The 8,202-nt window shown below is 31.3% G+C and overlaps 1 pseudogene; it reads left to right on the forward strand.

Annotated features, from left to right (window-relative positions):
* The first annotated feature begins 275 nt into the window (after positions 1–275).
* LOC116872361 lies at positions 276–7,642 on the forward strand (annotated as a pseudogene).
* Positions 7,643–8,202: the final 560 nt, after the last annotated feature.

Raw genomic sequence — 8,202 nt, forward strand, 5'->3', positions numbered from 1 at the left:
TAATAATGTCACTTTTTAATAAGATCTTAGTTGTAGTTTCCTTCCTTCCTTCCTTCCTTCCTTCCTTCCTTCCTTCCTCTCTTTCTTTGTTTTATAATACAGGACACACTTGACACCTTTCTTACCTGCTTTAAAAATTTAGCCAAAATTTTGGAAAACCAAAAAAAGGAAAAAAAAAAGACATATTCCAAATCCTGTTTTACAATTATTAAGGATATATGTAGACTAGTTTTACTGGGTATGCAATTTGTTTAGTAATTCAAGGGATGTTCAAGATGGACCCTTGCCTCAGAGATGCTCTTACACAAAACTTGCCTTTTCCAAGTGCAGGTACAAAGAAGGAGGAAAGGTAAGATATACAATATTCATTAAAATTTCATTTTTAGTATCCCAAACATATAAAGTGAAGATAATAGCTTATGCAGAAGGTAAAAATGCTGAGAAATACTGCTACTATATTGCTTAATTTTTAATATGATGGCCAAAATTTAAAAACTAGGATTTGTTTCCACAGGAAAATAGTAACCTTACCAAAATTCACTGTTCTATGGTATAAGTCTTATAAATAGTGAGATATAGAGTAAAACAAATAGATGCGATTTTGTGTTATCAAGTAAACTTGCAAAGATGAGTGTGGTTATATTTACGCTTGTGTTGTGCAACTGGGGATTTCATCAAACTCCAGAGAAGATTCATAATTGTTATTGATCATTCCTATCTTTCTCCTGCCATTATTGGAAAATTTTAACTATTAAGTGCTTAAGCTATAAAACTAATTATTAGTAAGCACAGAGGTGTTATGTTTTATATTTCTGAGTTGGTTTTTCAAATTAGAAAGGAAATTCTATACCAGATTTCATGCACACGTTTTTTTTCCTTCTTATTTTTCTTCCCTCTAACGTCAGTGCTTCTGTGGCAGTGTTAATTTAATTAGTGCTTTAGTAGAATGTCTTTGCATGTAAACCCAGTCAATTTACTCCATATACGTTTTTATTCCTAAGTAAAATTTGGTTTATACTTTATACCATACAGAAACTTCTAGCTAACTGCTTGTTATGTTTTCTTTGGGAAAAAAAGAACAAATGAAAGAAAGAAAAATTCTTTATCTCTGTAGATAGATTATATAAGTACTTTTCCAAAACCTAATGCTTTTCCCACTGTGAATGAAACTAACATTATTACATGATTATTTATATCAGTACATGTAATCATATCATATTACTGGTTCATATTACATGATTATCATGTAATCATATTACATGATTATTACATCAGTACAGTACAGCTATCGTGCCTGCTTGTTTTGGTGAATCAATAATTATTTAATTTCACTGAATCATTTTGAAGAAATATCATTTGGGGTTATCCGGAAGCTGATTTTATAGAAATTGGACTGACAAACTATTTTGTCCCTCTCACCTGGTTTACAAGGAAAAAAAAAATAAAAATATGTATTTCCATCCAAACTATCTTATTGTTTCACCTCTTGCACTACAGAAGATTATTATGCACAGAGGAAACTGTATTTGTGTTTGTACACTGCATCCATATGTAAATAGGGATGAAATAATGACTAATAAATATTCTACAAGCTGATGATGTATTTTTATCCATAAGCCTTTTGGTTGCAAATGCTATTTATTCCTTTGTTTTTCAACAATGAAGCAACACTTGCAAATCTTAGAATGGACAGTAAATCTGATTTTCCTGATTTGTGACATTTGTAATGTATCCAGATCTTCCATTACCTGTGTAACACTGGCTACAGAGCTAATGAGCAGTAGGGACAAGACCTAATGCTTCAGGGAGAGTCTTTAGAAATTTAACAAGCATTGTCATGGCACTTCACACCGTGGGGGAGTTCTGTCTCCAATCAGGAGGTTACTCTTCCCGCTCAAGTAATTTAGAATCCTTTTACCAACACCACATCCTATGGAGTGAAGACATTTACAAAGCCTTCTTGCACAAGACAGACAATCATTCCCACAGTTAATGAGCAAAGACTGAGAACCAGCTGTGACTGTCCAGAACAGTTTTGTGTGAAAACCAGGAAAAGCCAGAACTATATGCTTAGCACCACCAGTTAAAGGAGATCAAGATTTATTCAATGGAGAGGACCTGGGACTTTAATCAGAACAGATCAATGTTTTTGTAATTCTGGGACCAGTTGTGAAGATCACATAGGGGATCTGATGTCACATTGGATGGGTAAGGATAGAAGAGTAAAAATAGGGAGGAAAAGACAAAGGCTTAGGAGGGAAAGAGAAGTGGGCATATAGGTTACAGAGATCCTAGTTTTTATTTTTATTTTAAGGGCTGGCATATTTTGCAAAATAAATGAAAGAGGGTTGTGAATGAGCTGTTCTATGTCAAAACAATCATGACTGACTAAAAGTAGCAGAAATATCATTGATATATATTATTACAATAACAAGAATTACATGGTGAAATGAAAAATTTTACAATAGTTGGAGAATAGACACCTGCAAGCAATTACTTCCTATGGTATTAGGTCATAAAATAAAAGGGATGCTATTGAGCTAATTAGATGGAGACATATTGTCGAAAAAAAAGTGTCTCTACTTTTCTGGTTTAATGAATTTTGCTAAAAGTTCATGGTTCGGAATGAAAGAAAAATCCAAACTCATTATTAGGGATCTATTTTCTAACACACTTGCTTCATCCTTTCCTGAATATGGTAATAATTTTGAAACTGGGTATGGAAATAATCTTGCTAGTATGTCAAAATCTTGAAACCATTTAAACTTCCGGAATTAGAGGCAATTGAAAACCTAAATAATAATCCTACATAATTTTTTAAAACTTTTTTCTATGCATTATAAAATACAAAAAAGAGAATATCCAGCATAGACAGAAAAGTACTTTATCTGAAAAATTCAACATAAACATTCTGTGAAACATGAAAATAATGAATGTTTTTATATCTTGATTTATTTCAAGTTATTTGTAATCAATAAGCATTGTACTTTACATAATTACCAATAAACTTTTTATCTTCCCTTCTAAGAAAAAAGGGAAGACCATTTCAATTACTGGACTGAAAGAGCATACAGATATTGCTGGCCCAATATATGTTGATATATTGGGTGACTTTGTCAGTCTTTTTATACATACAAGTTATGCTACCTGTATTAGGCTTTAGTAAGAGAGTTTATATATAATGCATATAGTATATTTGTGCAGTAAAATAAATGGAGATCTTGCTACATAGGCAACACTAGAGTGGGTGTTTTATTTTTTATTATTTTTTAAGATTTTATGTATTTATTTGACAGAGAGAAAAAGAGAACACGAGCAGGGGGAGCTGCAGAGAGAGAGGGAGAAGCAGGCTCCCCACTGAGCAAGGAGTCTGACATGCTTTTCCATCCCAAGACCTTGGAATCATGACCTCAGTTTAAGACAGATGTTTAACCCAGGCACCCCTAGATTAAGTATTTTAAATACTATATTAAATTTTCTAATCCAATAGCAATCTAAACAATCTAAGGTAAATGATATTATAGCATGGGTATATATTTTTTACAATGTCTCTAGAAGTTTAGCCATGGCAAAAAATGTCACAAAGATTAGTACATAATCCTAGTGGGAATCAAACTCAGGATTATTTGGGTCCAATTCTATATTTCCCTATTATTGTTTAGAATACCTATAAATTTTGTTGTTTTTACTTGTCCTCAAATCCATGTTTTAAAATGTGTTTTTATCAAAGTTTATAATTAAAGACATATACATAATACCCATAGCTTTAGATATTTAATGTAAAATCCTGTGTTGATCATTTTACTTTGTTCTTTGCTAAAAGGTGCTAATGTATTTCAATGTTAAAGCAAATGAAAAATCTATATATATTTTCATTTTAATATATCATAAATTTACAATATAAAAATAGAGCAAAATGTTAAATCACAAAGTTGCTTAAACAGATAGTAGAATGCATTTAATCATACAAAGTTACTATATATGACTTATATATAATATCTATATATATACAGTTTCGATAATTTAAAATGAGAATATTATTCAACAGTTTTTTTTTTTACTTACTTAGAAAGATATTTTCTTTAAAATAATTTTTTTAGGAGCACTTAGGTATCTCAGTTGGTTAACATCTGCCTTTGGCTCAGCTTATGATCTCAGATCCTAGGATTGAATCCCACGTTGGGCTTCCTGCTTGGGAAAAACCCTGCTTCTCCTTCTCCCCCAGCCTACAAAAGCTCCCCCTGCTTGGGTCTGTCTGTCTGTCAAAATAAATAAATAAAGTCTTTAAAATTGAATTAATAAAATAATTTCAAAAAGATTTTATGTATTTATTTATTTTTTATTTATTTATTTATTTTAGAGGGATAAAAAGAGAGAAAGTTGCATGCAAGTGGGGAGAGGAACAGAGGGAGAGGGAGAATCTCAAGCAGACTCAGTGCTGAGCCTGGAGCCTATCCCAAGGCTCAATCTCATGACCCTGAGATCATGACCTGAGCCGAAACAGAGTAGAATGCTTAACTGACTGAGCCACCCAGACGCTCCTCTTTAAAATAATTTTTAATGACCTTCAAGATGGGTCTTCAAAAATTGACAACATACTATACTAAGTTTAATTGATTTTTTTTCTTCAAACAAAATTATAGGGCTTTACACAGAATTATTCAAATATTTTAGATAAATAGAGATTCTCCAGAGTGGCAATGAAGATCTTAAATTTATACAAGGAATTGTTTTATTAGGCTTTTGACATTGTCAACAGCTACAAAAAAAAAAAACAACAACAACAATAAAAACAAAACAAAACAAAAAACTCCATTGCAAAAATAGTATTCAATAGACATATTAACAACAAATAATTAAATATTTTATTGAGGAGCATTTTGAGTGCTATAGACAAAGATAGAAAACTAAATAATATAAAAACAAAAACAAAAACAGAAACAAAAACAAAAAAACAAAAAAAACTTCTGAAAACCATAAAAATGCAAATATTCCCTAGTAATGTTCTCAACCCTCTCAGCCAAGAGTACTAATTATTCATGTGCCGAATACTTAGTCACCAGTGGCTTGATATTAATGACAGCGATGCAGGTTTATTCACTGGCCCTATTATAGTTTGTTCTCTCTTCTTCATTCTAACTATAAAAATGCATCAAGCCTAATGGGGAAAAGACAAATTACCATGTCTTATTTCAACAATTCAAGTGATTTTGCATTCCTGGTATGCTATTAAGTCAGTTAATGCTGCTTAGAGATACCACACAGAATTCTTATTCATTGGTTTCTTATTATTATGGTGGGTAGTTGTGCTGATTTCACATATCGGTTATGTCTAGGATCAGTGTTAGTACCAGACTTAACTTGAATTCTGAAATGACAACCATAGTATGTATCTTATAGAAGAGAGAGAGAAACAAACAAACAAAAAAGTATATATATATGATTACAGGAAGCAAGACAATTTTTAACATATAAATACAAAAGTCAAGGTTTGAAACTGATTTGGAGCAGCCATGAAGAATTTAATTGTTCATATGAGATAACAAAGGGAAAGACCTTTTCTTCACTGTATTATAAATTCATTAGGAGTTACAGGAGGAGAAACAATTAACTTAGGGGTTTGTGCAGCCATCTCTCAAATAAAATTAGGAGAGAAGAATGAAACTTTAATTTTACTGTTCGGTTAGTTAAAATGAAAACAATAAATCCTTTAAAGAAAGTATAGTATTTTTGCCCTCAGAAATAGTTGTATGGTTTTGTTCTCCAAATGTGCATGTATATGTATATACAGGTATACACGTATATATGTATCTATATATATATATATATATACACATATTATATATAAAATAATGCATAGATAGATAAATGTATTTGAATTTTTAACACATTAGGTACCAAATTACTTTCCAGCAATACATACTCTCCACTTAACAAATACATTCCCCTTTAGTGCTCCCCACTCTCACCATCCTCTTGTCGTAACACTAGTCTATTCCTTGCTTTTCAAAATGTACTCAGAACATGAACTTCAAGAAGACTTACAGTAGCAAGTGCAGCATATAAAATAAAAGAAAACACAATTCCATGGCAATATGAGAATGAAGTGCAATTATTATTCTGTTATCATATAGAGTTTAAATGTGTTCATAGTGTTGCTAACAGAATGCTGAGTAGCTACTATTAGCCATACATTTTTATAATCTCGAAAAATCCAGAGAAATGTGTTCCTAAAGGTGGTTAGAGTATTGAGAAATGTAGGGTCAGTTCTGATAGATATTATTTGAATGATCACGTTGTGCCAAAATCCATCAAATCATCCGCATCCTTAATCTCTCCCATCAATATAAAGAAAAGAGAATGATTTACTTTTAATCTGGAACTTTTCATATAGCAGAATCCATATAATATAAAAATAGTTAAAATTAGAATCTATAATAAAGAGAACTTTGTTTCAGCAAATTTGAAAGTAAAAAGGTCATGAAAGTTCAACATAATCCAAAATGGAAAATATGATGGTAGCTCTCAGATGCCTTGATAGACACTTGATAAATCAGCAAAAGCATAGTTTTTTCTAAGATGGCTTATCAGATATCTCCTTATCCTTATTCTGTAAACATTCAAGTGCTCATCAAATATTTTTCTGCTGCTATAAAGCCTGCAAAACAACACAAAAAAAATATGTCACAGCAAAATATCAGATTAAAAAGAGAAAGAGAGAAAAGAAAAAAAAAATGATGAGTTAGAAAAAATAGACTCTACAGAAAGCAATCCTGATTTATATCTAAAACACATATAGCTCCTTGCGGTACCTGGGTGGCTCAGTTGGTTGTGTATGCCTTCAGCTCAGATCTTGGTCCCAGGGTCCTGGCATTGAGCCCCGTGTTGGGCTCCTAATGCAGAGGGAAGCCTGTTTCTCTCTCTCTTTCTCTCTCTCATAAGTAAAAGCCTTAAATAAATAAATTTTTAAAAATACCCTTTGCAGATATACACTGTGAAGAAAGTAAAGAATTTTAAATTCTGGACTTCACTAATTCAAAGGAAGGTAACTATCCCAACTTGATACTGGATATATAGCACTTGAATCAAAAAAAAAAAAAAATGTGGCGTCACTGGCCAGTATTCTTAGTTTCTCATACTCATTTGTTGTAGAAATCAATAAAGTTACTGTATTCATAGTGAATACATTAGAGATAAAATAGCAGAAGAAAACAGAGGTATGAATACAAAAGGAACTAATCTGATTCAGGGGCTTTTGGATGATGAAATTCATGCAGGCTTTTATGATGCTGTTTCAGAAATAATGTGTGACGTCAGTCCATTAAAGAAGAAACTTAAAATGTATATATATTTTTTTTCAAAGCTCATTTGAAATTCAATTGGCTGTGATATCGCCAAAATGTTTGAATTATTTAAAATTGGGTATGAGGCAGCTGCCCTTTCTGCCCATGGGTCCTGTCCCCGTGCTTTAATAAAACCACCATTTTGCACCAAAACAAAACAAAAATAAATAAATAAATAACAATAAAATAAATTTGATTATGGAATTAAGGCTGATGAAGAGAGGAAAATTTTTCTAGAGACCAAAATAGCAACAATGGATCAAGTGACTGAACAGTGGCCAATGAGCAAAGAATATTGATGAAGTTTGCATAACAGACCTCTGAGTTTGGGATCCCTTATGATACACCTTTCCCTCCTACTTCAAGTGAAGACTTATGACTAAAGTCATTGTTGCCTGAATAAGCAGAAAACAAAGAAAGTAAAAAAAAAATATGTTACCTAAAATTGTTCAATTATAAAATTATTTTCACTGGATTTGAAGGAACAGAGAAAATTATAAAACTGCATAATTTTTATATTTGGTGTCTTTTTCTTGAACATCATATTTGAATATAAAATTTAGCAGCAGAAAAGAAACACAACAAATTCAAAAATGGGCAAATAAAGTTTTCTGACTGACTACAAAAAAATCACAGTACTGAAAAAGACAATAATATCAGCTATTATTTTGTTGATGTTTTAAAATTGTAAGGAGAAAAAAATCTCATTATAAATGCAGCCCCTGTAGATGCCTTATGTCTTTAAAAATCATATATATATAATATACTATATATATATACACATGTATATGTAGTATATTATATATATACACATATATAATATACATATATACACGCATACATATATAGTTTCATATAA

The sequence above is a fragment of the Lontra canadensis genome, unplaced genomic scaffold (assembly GCF_010015895.1).
Source record: "Lontra canadensis isolate GAN:19392208 unplaced genomic scaffold, GSC_riverotter_1.0 scaffold29, whole genome shotgun sequence".
NCBI classification, from domain to species: Eukaryota; Metazoa; Chordata; class Mammalia; order Carnivora; family Mustelidae; genus Lontra; species Lontra canadensis.